The sequence below is a fragment of the Schistocerca piceifrons genome, chromosome 4, assembly GCF_021461385.2.
Source record: "Schistocerca piceifrons isolate TAMUIC-IGC-003096 chromosome 4, iqSchPice1.1, whole genome shotgun sequence".
Lineage (NCBI taxonomy): Eukaryota > Metazoa > Arthropoda > Insecta > Orthoptera > Acrididae > Schistocerca > Schistocerca piceifrons.
Window position 1 is genome coordinate 81,794,682 of NC_060141.1, and position 17,089 is coordinate 81,811,770.

Consider the following 17,089-nt stretch of genomic DNA (forward strand, 5'->3'; position numbering starts at 1 on the left):
TGAAAGGAAAAACGATGCACGTTCGCGCTTGGAAATAACCATTTTTCTAAGAATGGTAACTGCATGTAAGCAGCACGATAAAGGTGTCCGACGGGTCCGTCGTTCGGCTTCGACACGTATCATTCGTCTGGAACACTTCATGTCGATTTCACTTCTTTTTTTTTCATTTCTGCAAACGTCAACGTCAAAGTGGTGGGGTGAAGTTAAACGTTGCAGTTTCTGTTGGTAGCGCCGATTTCGTCACAATATCCACTCACACGTCTCCGCCCACAACATAAACCAATCTTGTGATTTAGATTATTATCTCTTTCTCAGCAGCTGTTCTTGAAGAATGCCGACGTGAAGAAAAAGCACGCTGGTTGCATCAAGAATTGCTTTTTAAGCCTCTCGGTATGGTATCTTGTCTCACACAGTCAAACAGAAAGACTGGAAGTGATGGGAGCTCGAAAAGTAGTAAGACTCCCGTAAATAATGAGAGTAAAATTGTGTTCCAATACCATTTCAGAAGAATAATTTCATATATTTACCGAAAATTGCGAAAATTTATAATATAAAATAAAAATATCGGCACATGATATTGCCGTTTTGATGTTGATATATCGATATGTCCGGCTATAGCTGTCACTTTAGTATATCGACATTTTTCTGGAAAAGTATCGCTGTATCGATATATCAATATTTTATCAACAACCCTAGTCGATATTGCTGTCGGGACGCTGCGAGTCGTTCTGCCCGCGGCCTGTTCGTGTACTATGTCACGCCTGCTGGGAAGGGAAGGTCCAGCAGCAGACGTCGGCGTCTGTAAGTTCGATGATCTGCAACGTTGTTGAGTGACGTTTCAGACAACGAGTTCCTTTTCTCAGTTTGTTCCTCAAGACGTCTTCTCCATCCCCTCGAAGTTTGTCGGCGTAATTTTGCAGCACCTGCATATAAGGAGACGGCCTTGTGACACATGGCACTTCGCCAGAAGATGGAATGTCAGGGTATCCATTCCGAAATATTGCTCTCACAATGCCACCTTATGCTACAAGCAAGCCGAGTGGGTTTTATTGTAAGCTTTACACAGCTAGGTATTTTTAGTATCGTATATAATACATTCAAATTGTAAGTAGGCTGTTTAGGTTTTCTTATTGGTAACGCCACGTAGCGCTCTGTGTGAGAATCACTAGCTGTGCTGTGTGCAGTCTGTGGCTAGTTTTCATTGTTGTCTGCCATTGTAGTGTTGGGCAGCGGCAGCTGGATGTGAACAGCGCGTAGCGTTGCGCAGTTGGAGGTGAGCCGCCAGCAGTGGTGGATGTGGGGAGAGAAATGGCGGAGTTTTGAAATTTGTCATGAACTGCTATAAATATTATGACTATTAAGGTAAATACATTGTTTGTTCTCTATTAAAATCTTTCATTTGCTAACTATGCCTATCAGTAGTTAGTGCCTTCCGTAGTTTGAATGTTTTATTTAGCTGGCAATAGTGGCGCTCGCTGTATCGCAGTAGCTCGAGTAACGAAGATTTTTGTGAGGTAAGTGATTTGTGAAAGGTGTAGGTTAATGTTAGTCAGGGCCATTCTTTTGTAGGCATTATTGAAAGTCAGATTGCGTTGCGCTAAAAAAATATTGTGTGTCAGTTTAAGCACAGTCTTGTATAAATTTTTCAAAGGGGACGTTTCATATGTCGACCCTTAGCCGAGGATACCTCACTGGAATCTTCTGATTTTTTCTTGTAGTTTGTGTAATTAGTGTAGCTATTGTTTATTGCTAGCGCGTAATTGTAGAGAGAATTTCCTTTGTAGTTGCAGTCTTTCATTGTTGTACAGTAAAACAGTTGTGGCATGCATGTAGATTTGCACCAAGTATTTCGCAGCTGCGCTTGCAATTAACTAGGTATTATTTTCCGTGTTATGTTAATGTGTTCTCTTATTTTTGCTCTTCAAATTGTGCTTTTCTGTGTTATCGTGTGAAATATTGTGACAATAATGGCGTGTGAAAAACGTAACACTAGGCTCCAAAGTAAACTGAGAAATAATAGTGACGACGAGCGTAGCTTATCAGCACCACTGTGTAATGAAGTAACAGACATTCAAAGTAGTAATTTGGTAATAGTGCATAGGGAAATGGAGCGGGCGGCAAATAATGGTGTAGACAGTGAAACAAGTAGTGAACAGGGAAGCATTATCGATCGATCGGTCGGCAACAGTTCGCCTCAGGAATCCGAAATGACAGAACACAATATTGCAACTACTGTTGACTCAGGTTTTGGGTCCTCACCGTTTTCTCAAAATAGTCAAGACACATTTTCTAATCGTCAAAATGTAAATGTTGCCGGTGCAAATGCACTGCCGAAAAGCATAGAGGAACAGGTTCCAGACACTAATACATTACTATTGCAATTAATGCAGCAAATGAAACAAAATCAGAGACAAACACAGCAACAGTTAGACACAATGGAACAAAATCAGAGACAAACACAGCAAAAGCTTCAAAAGTTAGACACGATGGAACAAAATCAGAGACAAACACAGCAACAGCTTCAAAAGTTAGACTCATTGGAACAAACTCTTGAACAAACACGTGAAGATTTAACTACTGAGTTACATAACATTGAATCGAAATGTCAAAAAGTCTGTAATGACGTAAGAACACAAATTTGTGAGCATTTTCAACCTATTTTTTCGCGGCATGAAAATGCATTACAGAATCACGAAGCAGCCATAAAAGAACTGCAAACTATTGTTCATGAAAATCATGAGTCCTTGCAAGCTAAATTTGACTCAGTTGCATCTACCGATTCGGTTACGGAACTTGCAAAAACTCAGGAAAACTTAAAGGACACAGTAGATACTCTGAAACTTGGTTCAGAAAAACACACTGAGGAAATGTGTTCACTATCGGAGAAAGTAGCCGAACTTTCGGATCAGGTCACCAACTTATCTACAAAGGTAGATGATGATCTGAATGACACAAGACCCGTAGCCTTCACTGACACAGAAGTGTATGAACAAATTAGAAAATTCAAACAAAATCAAAATCAAATCAATACACAGTACAAAAGAGAAATCCGGGAAGTACAAGATCAGTTGACGCAGGTAATACAAGAGTTACATATTTCAGAGGACACTCGCGCTCCAGTACAGGAGGAGGGACATAAAAATACGGAACAACCACAAAATAATAACACAGGACACTTCGGAAATTATGAAAGAAATTGGCTAGTCGCATTGGATTTTGAGATGGAACCGCCGAAACGAAGTAACAATGAGCGATGTGCGACTCGCCGACACGATGATTTCGACTATAAGCTGTTCATTACTACACGTAAATTCAAAACATTTAAGAATTCTGACAACGACATTCATCCACAAGCATGGCTGCATCAATTCTCTCATTGTTTTCCTCCCAACTGGTCGTTAGAACACAGATTAGAATTTATGTGTGGCTATTTAGAGAATGAACCAGCTGTAAGAATGCGATCGGTCATTCACGATTGTCACAGTGAAGGGGAATTTTACCATGCCTTCCTCTCAGCATATTGGTCTCAAGCTACACAAGACCGAGTAAAACATAGCATCATGATGATGAAACACTTTGAACAATCTGAATTTTACAGTCTTGTCAAATATTTTGAAGACATGTTGCACAAGAATCAGTACCTGCCAAACTCATACAGCCCCTCAGAACTCATCCGCATTTGCTTAATCAAATTACCTGAACATTTACGACACATTATTTTGGCAGGACGTTGCAAAGACAACATTGAAGCTTTTCAGGGCCTGTTACAAGAACTGGAAATTGACACTGACAATCGCGGAAATCGCGGAACGCAAAAACAGGAACACAACAATTGCAGGTCACATCGGTCACAATTCCGCGATGACAGAAATAATATACGACAAGGCTATTCTTTCAACGTAAATCGTGACCGAAACAGACACCACCCGTATGACAACCGTTGGCAGAGTAGTAACAATTACAGGGAAAGATCACCTCTCCGCGGTAGTGACTATCACAGAGACAATCAGGGAAACAGACAATATGGGAACCAAAATAATTATTACCAAGGGAGACAGAATAACTACAGATGCAACAGTCCAGCGCGCAGTTACGATTCAGGGAGAAATTCTCCACCACGTGACCGACAAGGAAGAAACTACGGAATCTACCGACATGACGACAGACGATATATTCGTAACGACAGACCTGAATTGCATCAGAACTGGCGGGATTCAATCAGGGCAGCTCCTTCTCGTCAGAGTGAATTTGTAGAAGTTAGGTCTCCTAATCCCAATAACGGCGCGCGCCAACAAAGAGACAGACAATGACTCGCACAGCAGGCAGCCGCGTACGCCCGCTGGCTCCGAGAAAAATAACATGACGCTAGCCTTGAGAATAATTTTAGCATTCTTTACCGATGTATACAACATGGTAATTGCTTTGAAGTTGAAACTCTGCGTACTAGGAAGAGTAAAGGTTTACACCACATTTCACATGTAAAACCGTTTACTGAAAGATAATCTGCTTTTTAACTTTGTCTTTGCCATATAACTTTTCACTTTACATTACTAGTATGCTTTGTCAAACTTAGAATCTGTTAACATGCAACAATGTTTGAAGTTAAATATCCAGTCAAGAACCAAGAGAACTTATTTCAACAGATATTACGAATGCATTGTTATAGTGAACAGACGACACAGTGTTGTTATTTGTACATTCTTGCTTGTTAGTTGCACGATTATGTAACGACTATAAGGCTCACGTACTTAGAACATTTACCAGTACTGCTAATGAGATTTTAATGCAACATTTTGGTTTACTTGAAAATACATTCTGGATTTAATGTACTTTCTGTGAGATACCAGATGACACAGTGGTTAGTTTATGTGACAGCTACACGATTTTATCACGACACTACTAATGAGTGACAATTTATAATGTTGCTTTTGTGGTGTTTCTGTTTTATATCTGCACAGTTTTTCTGAATTATTCTGGAAAGTAAAACATGTTTTAGTAGTAACTTTTGTGGTATAGCTACAATGAGACAGCCTTTTCTGTAGCACAACAATACGTTACAGCACAGTACTTTCCTCATCACGGCAATAAGCGTAATAACTAAGATATCTATACGCAAAGCATTTCACTTTTGTTTATCATGAGGTAAGTACATTGGCTTCTGCAGAACTTAGCTTTCGGAGGACAATAACTATGACACTTCCACAGAGATTATCATACAGCAAGACGCACATTTAGCGCTACAGGACACGTATTTGAGTGATTAATTTTGTACTTAAATCATTTATTTTTAAAGATATTTGAAGTACAATAATACAAAGGTTTTCCATAATACATTTCATTCCATTGTTGTAACCTATAACACCTGAGGGTATAATTACATTAATCATCAGGGGGGTACATGCCTACTTTGTGTACCATGTGTGTGGCAAGCACAAGGAGACCTAGCTAATATGGTATTTGCTTATACAATTTTACACATCGGTACCATATTTCTCTAACACACAAATTACACAGCTATCTGATCATGTAACTGAGAGATAAACATTTTTTTTACTACATCAGTGACAGATGTTTACGTAATTACACAGTTGGATAACTTCACACTTACGAAATTGTATTTTTGTCTGTACTTCGTGAATTGTTCATATTTTTTCAGAACCATTGTGATACTATAAGAGCTTTGAATGATGTATTTGATAAGGGAGCATGATTTTAAAGTACGTTTGAGGTAGATGACACTCTTGAAATGAGCAGAGAATTTTTTTAGGTTTTAACTTTATTGCAAAAAGCTACGACATTTTTGACATTTGACTGAGGTGTTATGATGTTATTATTATGACGACGATGTGTATTATGCTGTTGAGGTATGTTTATGATCAATGAGATGATGCTATATGAGGAATTTGATTATGCTATGTATTTATTATGATGAAATATTGAAGAATGTCTACGAATATGTATATGTGTAATAAGGTAAGAAATAATGAGTAGTGGTTAGGGACGCTGATTTGTGAAAAAAGGATGTTGGAAACCAAGAATCGTACTTTAAGAGTTATGAAATGTGTGTAAATTCGTGAATGTATCACAATGCCGGCGAAAATTTTTTGGACACTGTTATATTCATAAGATTTTGTATCTACACATTTGCAACGCAAATTCTCGACCTCTGAAATTTTTTATATGAGACTGCCACTGTAGCGGAAACTGCTGTCATAAATATTTCTGTAAGAAAGTTAAGTGGCCACCTGCACGTAATGCGTCGTGGGCACCCAGCTGTGTCAGATGCCTGGAGAAAAAGCCATTAGTGTGTGTGCCTTTTCAGAGGCACAGGAAGAAAAAAAAGGGAGGCCATTATCCTCGCTATTGACATTCCTTTGTAGAAAGCACCGCAAATACGACACGCTCATTACTTGGAAAGATACTTACATCTGCACACCTGATTATGACAAGCGTCTTTCTCGAGAATTGAGAGAATTTTTACTGCCTTATGAAATGCCATATGGCTAATGAATGCTGTTTCATGCCGTCCTTTGTACATATTTGCTCATTTTCTTTAATATCTAGTTTCTAGCTGCACTGCAGCATTGGTTAAAATACAATTTAATATATGTACTAATATAGTTATTTTATGCCTACAGATCCAGTCAATAAGAAATTTATGATCTACTTCCAAGAAACCGAGGGCACATAAATAGACATTTCCCTTCACAGGAATTGCATAAATAATTTCTTTACGATTTGGTAACTTATCTGCTAGTGTAAGTTCTCGTGATGCATCACTCTAGTGTTAAGATGTGACATAGGTATTAGACATGGCCATTTTTAGTGTAATATTTTTTCTGCTTGAGCTATGTTGTGTTTAGATATAAGTTATACAATTTAATGCTGCTGTTTGCCAGGCATAGTCCCTCTGAATTTTACATTGTATAAAGCTAGTTTTACTACTGATTCATTTTTCTTGTTTGCTGCGCATTGCCTTATATTAGTTGTAATGTTGCATTGCTTGGTAATTTAGATTTACTGCAGCTTGCTTTGACAATTTCCATTTTTTTCATTGCTGTTGTATTAATTGTTTTATGTGCTGCTGCATTGCCTCGTCCCTTGGTATATATATCTGAGCTCAGTAGATTTAAGTTAGCTTATGAGGGGGTAGACTATATAAGAAACTAACTATGATGAATTGGAAGAGATGCATTGAGAAGCTATAAGAAACAGATTTGGCAAAAATGAGTATTGTGCACTGAGAAATAATTATTTTGAAAGAAATATGAATAGAATACAGAAAGCAGGTATAGATAGGACTTTTTGGGAATAATGATGAATGAAGGGAGATCTCCAAGAAGTAAAGAAAGTTTTGTTAGCAAAATACTGCAGTAAAACAAACCCTGTCCTTTCCTTTTGTATTGTTATGCTATGTGTTTGTGTACTCTTGTACATTTCTGTTTTCCTGTCTTTATGTGTTTAGCTAATAAGAGTTATGTTGTAGAATTTTTCTAGTAATATGTTATTTACTTTGTAAAGATGTTTAGACATTGTTTATTCTGTTTTGTTTTAATGCTTATGTGTAAAGTTGATGTTTCAAAAGTTATTCTGATCTTTTATGTATGAACTTATGTCATAATTCTTGTAACACTGATATGCATGTTTATTTCTATTCTTTTGTAAAGATTGTTTTACTACAAATATTATCTGCTCTATTATTTTCTTTAATGATTTATTTTGTACCTTTGTTATTGTATTCTTATGTTATAAAATTGTAATTGACACCAGTTCATCAAATTAAGTAATTTGTAAGTTACATTTCACTGCACACGTTTCTGTTGGTCATAGTATATGGACAATATGTGAGAAGTAGGGACTGTTAGTGTTTGCGCGTGTGTTAATAATTCAGCAAGGGACTGGATAACAGGATTGCTGGTTCGAAGGACAATTCCAAAAACTTTATGACTGCACAAGTGGGGGTTTGGACTTGCTATATTGTCCGCAAGACTCTTCGATGGTGATTGTGCACCTGCACAGTCGCAGCAGATGGCTGTTGGCCGTCTCTACAAGGACTACAGTGGGTCTACACCTTTGGCGATCCACCAATACCATTATTTCTACAAGGACCTCAGTGGGTCTACACCTTTGATGATTCATCTGTACCATTATTTCTACAAGGACTGTAGTGGATCTGCAACTTTGGTGGCCCACCTATACCATACTCTCTACCAAGACTATAATGGGTCTGCTCTGTGATAACCTACCTACCAATATTCTTCAAAACTTCGAATGACTCTGCTGTGGGTTTGCTCTGTTGTGACCCATTACTTGTCTGCATGTCGAGAGTCAGCACTGTATTTCCGTTGGAAGGACAACACTACTTCTTCAAGACTGCATGGAAATCCACTACTTCCATGTGCATTTTCTTTTACTGCTCAGACTTTGAGAAAAACACTGCAATTTTACTGTGATGAATGATCAGGACTGTCTTTATGGACTGTGAAAAAATTTTTGCTTTTGACCAACAATGTATCAATAAGTGTGTGCATTTGATATCTTTGTTATTGTAATTATGATTATGAAAAATTTTATCAAATCATTATTGGCCACTGCCTAAAACAATTTGTAAAATTTTTTGTGGGGAGCATGGGGGCTATGTAAGTAGGCTGTTTAGGTTTTCTTATTGGTAACGCCACATAGCGCTCTGTGTGAGAATCACTGGTTGTGCTGTGTGCATTCTGTGGCTAGTTTGCATTGTTGTCTGCCATTGTAGTGTTGGGCAGCGGCAGCTGGATATGAACAGCGCGTAGCGTTGTGCAGTTGGAGGTGAGCCGCCAGCAGTGGTGGATGTGGGGAGAGAAATGGCGGAGTTTTGAAATTTGTCATGAACTGCTATATATATTATGACTATTAAGGTAAATACATTGTTTGTTCTCTATTAAAATCTTTCATTTGCTAACTATGCCTATCAGTAGTTAGTGCCTTCCGTAGTCTGAATGTTTTATTTAGCTGGCAGTAGTGGCGCTCGCTGTATCGCAGTAGCTCGAGTAACGAAGATTTTTGTGAGGTAAGTGATTTGTGAAAGGTGTAGGTTAATGTTAGTCAGGGCCATTCTTTTGTAGGGATTATTGAAAGTCAGATTGCGTTGCGCTAAAAAAATATTGTGTGTCAGTTTAAGCACAGTCTTGTATAATTTTTCAAAGGGGACGTTTCAAAATTAATATTTGTTCGTTTGTCTTCTATGCATGCCTATACCATTCATCCATTGCAATATACTTCAGGGAGTTTTGTGCGTGGTTTTGTGTGCGGCCATGAGTGTTACTGTCGATGAAAAGGGAGCGACAAAAGAGCGACGATTGAGTCCGTTAGAATAGTGTGGCGCTATCTGATGCTAACGTGCTGTGGCACCAGGCGGCCGACGCCCCTGCCTTTGCTAACAGAACGACATAGCCAGCAGCGCCTCTCATGGGCTCGTTGAAACCTTACCGTCTCCTCTATTTCTCTTTTGGTAACTTTCTTAAAATATGCTTTCAAATTTTCTGAGTCTTGATTGATTTCTATGTGTTCTATTTTGTCAATTAGTGTCAGAACTTCCTCTGTTAATTTATCCCTAATATTATGGGTTTCAGTGTCTGTAGAAATTTTCACCTCAATTGTCTGTGATTGGATTTCCGTGAGCCTCTCTTGTATTTGAATATTTGTCTCCGTAACCGTTTCGATTTCTTCAGAAATCGAGTGCATGTGATTGTCCACTTAAATTTTTCCCTGAGCAAACACTTTCTTTTTGTCGTCCTGTCGCTGTTTAGTAATTCTTTCTAATAGTTCTTTTCGTTCTTTATCCTGCGATCGCACCAGTTTGCGGTGACGTATCAGTTTTCTGTGTGATTGTTTAAAACGTTCACCAATGTGAGCGTTTTGTTTAGAAAAGTTCTCTGCCATTGTTTCTCGTATGCTAACAGCGAATGCTTCTTAGTTTGATTGTGAACATTTTCAAGCGATTGCTTGAATTTCTACCTTGATTTCGTTTTTTAGGTCTGCTGATTCTTGTGCCCTTCTGTTAAAGTTTTGATTCATGTCTTGTTTCATTTGTAACAAAAATGCCATTATTGGATCCGTTTCGGATTGACTTCTGTGTGTATTTGTATTCGTTGTTAAAGGTTGTGCATCTGGGTTCATTTGAACATCCTCAGATGATTGTAATCGTGTCACCTCTTCCGTGGTTTCAGAATTTGCGTCAATAAAACTGTGGTATCTGCTACGCAGATTGTGTATCTGTGTACCGTTTGAATCTGTTTCGGCACGTAATGGAGTGACACTGGTTGACTGCATTGTAGTGGTTTCGTTACTGAAACTATTATGTCTGCTACGCGTAATTTGTGGCTGTGTAGTGTCTGTTGTATTTAAAAACAATTTTTTTTGCACTAATGTCTCATTATCAGTTGGCATATCTGAAGTTGATTGTTCGTCAAATGATTGCATATTATTACTACTCTCGAATGTCTGTTCACCTAAAGTTTCACTATCGCGTTTTTCACAAGTATTATTTCTGACTATTCCTGAAAAGAATTTCTCGTCAATATTTTCTACACTTTTATCGCTTTCTGAACGAGTAATTATTATCTGGCACATTGTCTATAATTGACACAAGCAACAAAACATATCACTGTTCAAAGTGGATTTAACACTGAACACTTTTCAACACAGAATCAATAGAGCAAACAGAATTGCCGATGGGCTGTGAATTAAAGGTATACAGTTTAGCACAAGCGTTGTGCCACTTAACACTAGCTTATTCATACAATTGTCAGAGTCAGTATATTCATTTACACAGTAGGTTCGCTAAAGAGTCTTACTGATTGGATGTCGCCAAGTGAAACCTTCCCGTCTCCTCTATATCTCTTTAGTTAATGATAACCTTTCCTTCTACAATAACCTATGAAACCTTCCCTTAGGATTTCTGCCTCTTGCTTAATAATAACAAATTAAATCTTCCCTTTGAAATTAATTCTCTTTCTCAATCTTCGCATACAAATTTAAATGCTGCTTATTAAAAGTTATTTTCTGATTATTTCCATAAGACATAGAATGTGTTGTCGTAGTGGCCCTCAGTCTTTACCTGCAATAGCCCAAAACTGTTCCTTACCTTTTTTACTGTTACTGGATCGACATCTGACAGCTACATCGAACTGTGACATGAATATACTTACTCTGTTTTACTACACTTTATTAGCTGCTGGTGGGCTGTAATAAGTGGCTGTATTTATTACCAAAGCTGACATTATTCTTCAATAGCAAAGCTGACGTTATTCTTTAATTAATTTGACTGACACTACGTAATTCATAGATAAACTTTTTCTTGACAACAACAAAATTTTGCAAAGTTCTACGCTGATGGTTTTTGGGATGGATTATAATCAGTAATGCAATATTGGTGTGCAAAAATTAATTATATTCTGAATGAAATGATTTTACAAACGTTCAAATGGAACTTACTTTTTACAATAATCTTACAACTAGCATTGCGCAAACACACCTTCAGTAGTCTTGAGTTTCTCAAAAAAATAATTCAATAATATTAGTTCCTCTTGTGATAATAGTTAGCTGATGTCTCTGTACATCCGTTTATAATCTCTTGTAAATCATAGCTGGTGGTTGGCAGGCACACCGCTCCTCTCAACCTCTCGCTTCAGACTTGTTACCGACTCTCTTCACTTCTCGCAAGATGGCCGCCGAGTAAGTGACGCCAGAAACCATTTCCAGAAAGTTAAGTGATTTAGACAGGAATATAATTTAGTTTAACGCCGATAACAAATTAAATACGTGCATTAGTGTATCGTTTAGTCCTGCCGTTAAAGGTTTGACTTTTCTTTGCGTATTTTTTCAGAAAACACGAAAAGATCGTAACTTCGCGAAGTCGCGCTTAGGCGTAAATTTTGTAAACGTGTTTATTTCTTGTTTCACGGTAATTTAACTAGTTTCTCGGTAACAAATAAGTAAACTACCGTAAATAGCGTATAACTTCATTGTTTTAATACAGATTTCAGAAAAACAGCGTAACTTTATATATACATTTGTTTATAGGCCTAATTCTCGTAATGTTTTTGGAGAATCAAAGTTAAAGTATCTCGTTTAATTGTCCTTTTTTCATTCCATCGAGTGAAATATATAATAAATAGCGTATACCTTCATTGTTTTAATACAGATCTCAGAGAAACAGCGGAATTTTAAATCAGAAACTTGCTTATATACATTTGTGAATAGGCTTAATTCTTGTAACGTCTTTTTTGATTTTCGGTAATTTAATTGATTTATTCTAGCTAAAGTATTATTTTTGCCATGAGTGAGAAGTGCCTGACTTGCCATAGAATTGTTTGTTCTTGGGTTTGGTGTGATGGATGCAGTAGTTTTTTTCACTGGGGGGACTGCAGTGGCGTGGGTGTTGGGAAAGTGGATCAGGCTCATCAGTGGTTATGTAAGATTTGCAGCAGAGATAGGAAGATAGTGGAACAGGAGGGGAAAATTGCTGCTCTTCAGGCTGAGCTAGATCAGGCCAGGAAAGATCTGGACAGGTTAAGAAGGGAGAAGGGCAAAGAGAGGTGGGAAGTGGCAACAGGTAGCAGAAGGAACAGGCCTAGAACTAAGTCTGACAGTTTTGTGGTGAATCTCAAAAATAAGTTTGACCTGTTGCTTCAGTTAGAAACTGATGAGCCTCAAGCAGAGGTAGGTGTAGACAGGACACAACAAACTTTCAATAGGAAATTGATAAAGAATGTAGGAAAGTCATCGAAAAGGAAGAAAGTTTTGTTGTTAGGCAGTTCTCATGCCAGAGGTGTAGGCCAACTTCTGCACGAGGAATTAGGACCAGAATACCAGATCACAAATTTTTTCAAACCAAGTGCTAGTCTGGATCAGGTGACAGAGGATTTAGGTTCACTCTGTAAAGGATTTACCAGGGAAGACACCGTGGTTATTGTGGGAGAGCCAGGGAACAGCATCAACAGAGATCCTGGGTACAGTATAGAGTGTGACCTGGTAAAGATTGCATCGGCATCAAGACACACCAATGTTGAATTTGTATCTGTCCTGAGACGCCATGACCGGCCCCATTTAAACTCTTCTGTTGGGAGAGTTAATTTGGAGTTGGAACGGCTGCTTGGGTCGGGTGTGGGGGCTCATATTTGTGTGGTTCCTGTTGATTATCTCAGTAGGTGGGACTATACCAGGCATGGCCTGCATCTCAACAGGAAAGGGAAGGGGAAACTGGCTGGGGTAATAACAGGAAATTTAGGGGGGGGGGGGGAGGCACTGCCATGAATGGTAAAATATCAGTGGTTACAGGTGTTGGAGCAGCACCTTTTTTAGGATAGGTAAGACAGAAAGATGTCAAGTTCTACGAGATGTTAGGATTGAAACAAATCTTCAGTTTAGGAAAGAAATTAAACAGCACAATTCTAGCACATTGGATCACCAATCACAGCTGTCAATTATAAATTTTCACCAATCACCAGAAATTTTATCTCCACCAAGTTGTATCTCAGTCCTAGGTAATTCCATTGATGAATTAAAGTCACCCAACTCAGTTGACATAATCTGCCTCTCTGAACACCATGTGACCACTGGTATAGGAACTAGGCCTAAGCACAATGAGAAACTCAGACAGGAGAGTACTGCAAATGTTAGAATAAGGAATGGTTCTCATAAAAGTATAATTAAAATAATGTAAGTATATTTCATCAAAATATTGGGAGTTTAAAGAATAAAGTACATGAGCTTCAGGTTTGTTTAGAAGATTTAGAAGCTGAGAATGAAATAGATATACTATGCCTGTCTGAGCATCACGTTGTTACTGATATGGCTAAGGTAAATGTAAGTGGATATAAGCTCTCTGCACATGTAATGAGAGAAAATATGGAGAAAGGAGGAGTTGCCATATATGTCAAAAGTTATCATTCTGCAAAAAGTATAGAAACAAAAAAGTTTTGTGTAGAGATACATATAGAAGCATGTGCCTGTGAGCTTAAATTAAATAAAGGCACATTTATAATTGTAACTGTATATAGGTCCCCATCAGGAAATTTTAATCTATTTCTGAAAAATTTGGACTCCTTGTTGTGCTATCTGTCAGACAGAGGGAAGCAAATTATTATTTGTGAGGACTTCAATGTAGATTCTCTTAAAGAGGGTAATAGGAAAAATTACCTTGAAGTATTACTCGGTTCTTTCAATTTGACACCCGTTATTGATTTTCCTACTCGGGTGGTAAAGGATAGCAGCTCACTGATAGATAACTTCTTTATAGACCAAGATAAGTTCAACCAGATAAATGTTCAGCCTGTTGAGAATGGTCTTTCTGATCATGGTGCACAGCTGGTTACAATATATGACATAGCTCCATTCAGCAATACTAAACAGTCCTCCAAAGTAGTTCGTTCAGTCAACGATTTAACAATTGCAAATTTCAGGGAAAGCCTACAGCAGATAGACTGGGATGAGGTGTACCGTGAACCTGATGCCAATTTCAAACATAATTTATTTCATGACATTTTTGTAAATGCATCTGAAAACTGCTTCCCCAAGAAAATAGTTAAATATACTCGTAAGAAACCTTGTAACAAACCATGGCTTACTAAGGGTATAAAAATATCTTGTAACCGGAAAAGGGAAATGTATCTGACAGCAAGAAAGAGTAGTGACCCAGAAACTATCAAACATTATAAAAACTACTGTGTTATATTAAGAAAAGTTATTAAAAAATCCAGGAGTATGTGTATCATGTCTGAAATCAGCAACTCTGATAATAAAATTAAAACAATTTGGAATATTATTAAATGAGAAACAGTTCAACCAAGAGCAGAGGAAGACAGTATTACCATCAAATTGAATGAAAACTTTACGAACAAAAAGTCAGAAGTTGAAAATATTTTTAATAATCATTTTCTAAATGTTGTGGGTATAGTAGGATCCAGGTGTTCATTAGAAGATGCTAGGCTGTTAATGGAAGAGGCCATACCTATGCAATTTGATACAATTGAAATCTCACCCACTTCTCCCTCTGAAATTAGGAAAATAATAAACTTGCTTAAAAGCAAAAACTCACATGGAATTGATGGCGTCTCCTGCAAAATACTAAAAGATTGTTCTCAACAGATAAGTAAGATTCTCAGCCACCTGTGTAATAGCTCTCTGGAACAGGGCATTTTCCCTGATAGACTGAAATATGCTATTGTTATACCTTTGCATAAAAAGGGGGATGGATCTGATGTCAACAATTACCGTCCAATCTCCCTTCTAACAGCTTTATCCAAAATTTTTGAGAAAGTAATGTATTCAAGAGTAGCTTCACATATCTGTAAAAATGAAGTACTAACAAAATGTCAGTTTGGTTTCCAGAAAGGTTTTTCAACAGAAAATGCCATATATGCTTTCACCAGTCAAATTTTGAATGATATGAATAACCAAACACCACCCATTGGGATTTTTTGTGATCTCTCAAAGGCTTTTGATTGTGTAAATCATGAAATTCTGCTAGACAGGCTCAAGTATTGTGGCATGAGTGGGACAGTGCACAAATGGTTTAATTCGTATCTAACTGGAAGAGTGCAGAAAGTTGAAATAAGTAGTTCTCACAACATGCAAAGATCAGCACATTCCTCAGACTGGGGAACGATCAAGAATGGGGTTCTACAAGGGTCAGCCTTGGGTCCTTTGTTGTTCTTATTATATATTAATGAATTGCCATTCTATATTCATGGAGAGGCAAAGTTAGTTCTCTTTGCTGATGATACAAGTATAGTAATCACACCTGACAAACAAGGATTAACTGATGAAATTGTCAATACTGTCTTTCAGAAAATTACTAAGTGGTTCCTTGTAAATGGACTCTCACTGAATTTTGATAAGACACAGTACATACAGTTGCGTACAGTGAATGGTATGACGCCATTAATAAATATAGACCTTAATCAGAAGCATATAGCTAAGGTAGAATATTCCAAATTTTTAGGTGTGTCCATTGATGAGAGATTAAATTGGAAGAAACACATTGATGATCTGCTGAAACGTTTGAGTTCAGCTACTTGTGCAATAAGGATCATTGCAAATTTTGGTGATAAACATCTTAGTAAATTAGCTTACTACGCCTATTTTCACTCATTGCTTTCATATGGCATCATATTTTGGGGTAATACATCACTGAGGAATAAAGTATTTATTGCACAAAAGCGTGTAATCAGAATAATAGCTGGAGTCCACCCAAGATCATCCTGCAGACATTTATTTAAGGATCTAGGGATATTCACAGTAGCTTGTCAGTATATATACTCTCTTATGAAATTTATTATTAACAACCAAACCCAATTCAAAAGTAATAGCAGTGTGCATAACTACAATACTAGGAGAAAGGATGATCTTCACGATTCAAGATTAAATCTAACTTTGGCACAGAAAGGGGTGAATTATATTGGCACTAAAGTTTTTGGTCACTTACCAAATAGTATCAAAAGTCTGACAGATAACCAACAAATATTTAAGAAGAAATTAAAAGAATTTCTGAATGACAACTCCTTCTACTCCATAGAGGAATTTTTAGACATAAATTAAGAAAAAAAAGAAAAAAAAAACAAAAATTTTAGAAAAATAAAAAAATAAAAAAAATAAAAATAAAAATTGAAAACTAGAGAAAAACAAAAAACCCAAAAAAATAAAGTTGTTATATTAACTTAAGTATGTTGTTAAATTAACCTAATTATGTCATGTATTGGAAAATTTGACTCATTCCACATCATTACGAAATATTGTATTCATGATCCATGGAACTAATATTAATCTAATCTAATCTACGAACGCTAAAGTGTGGTCTCTCCTACCAACAATGCTTTCTGGTGCAGGCAGTCCCTGCTACCTTTACAAAATGTATCAATGTGCGTTCTTTCCCGCTCTTTTCTTAAAATGTATCCATACACAGTATCTCTCGCCCTTTTTAAAATTATATCAATGTGCGATTTCTCTTGCCAACGATACTTTGGTGCAGACATTCCCTGCTAACACAATTATTTCCAACATGACAAATATTAATTATTCCTGCTTAATCCTATTAATAAAATATAAA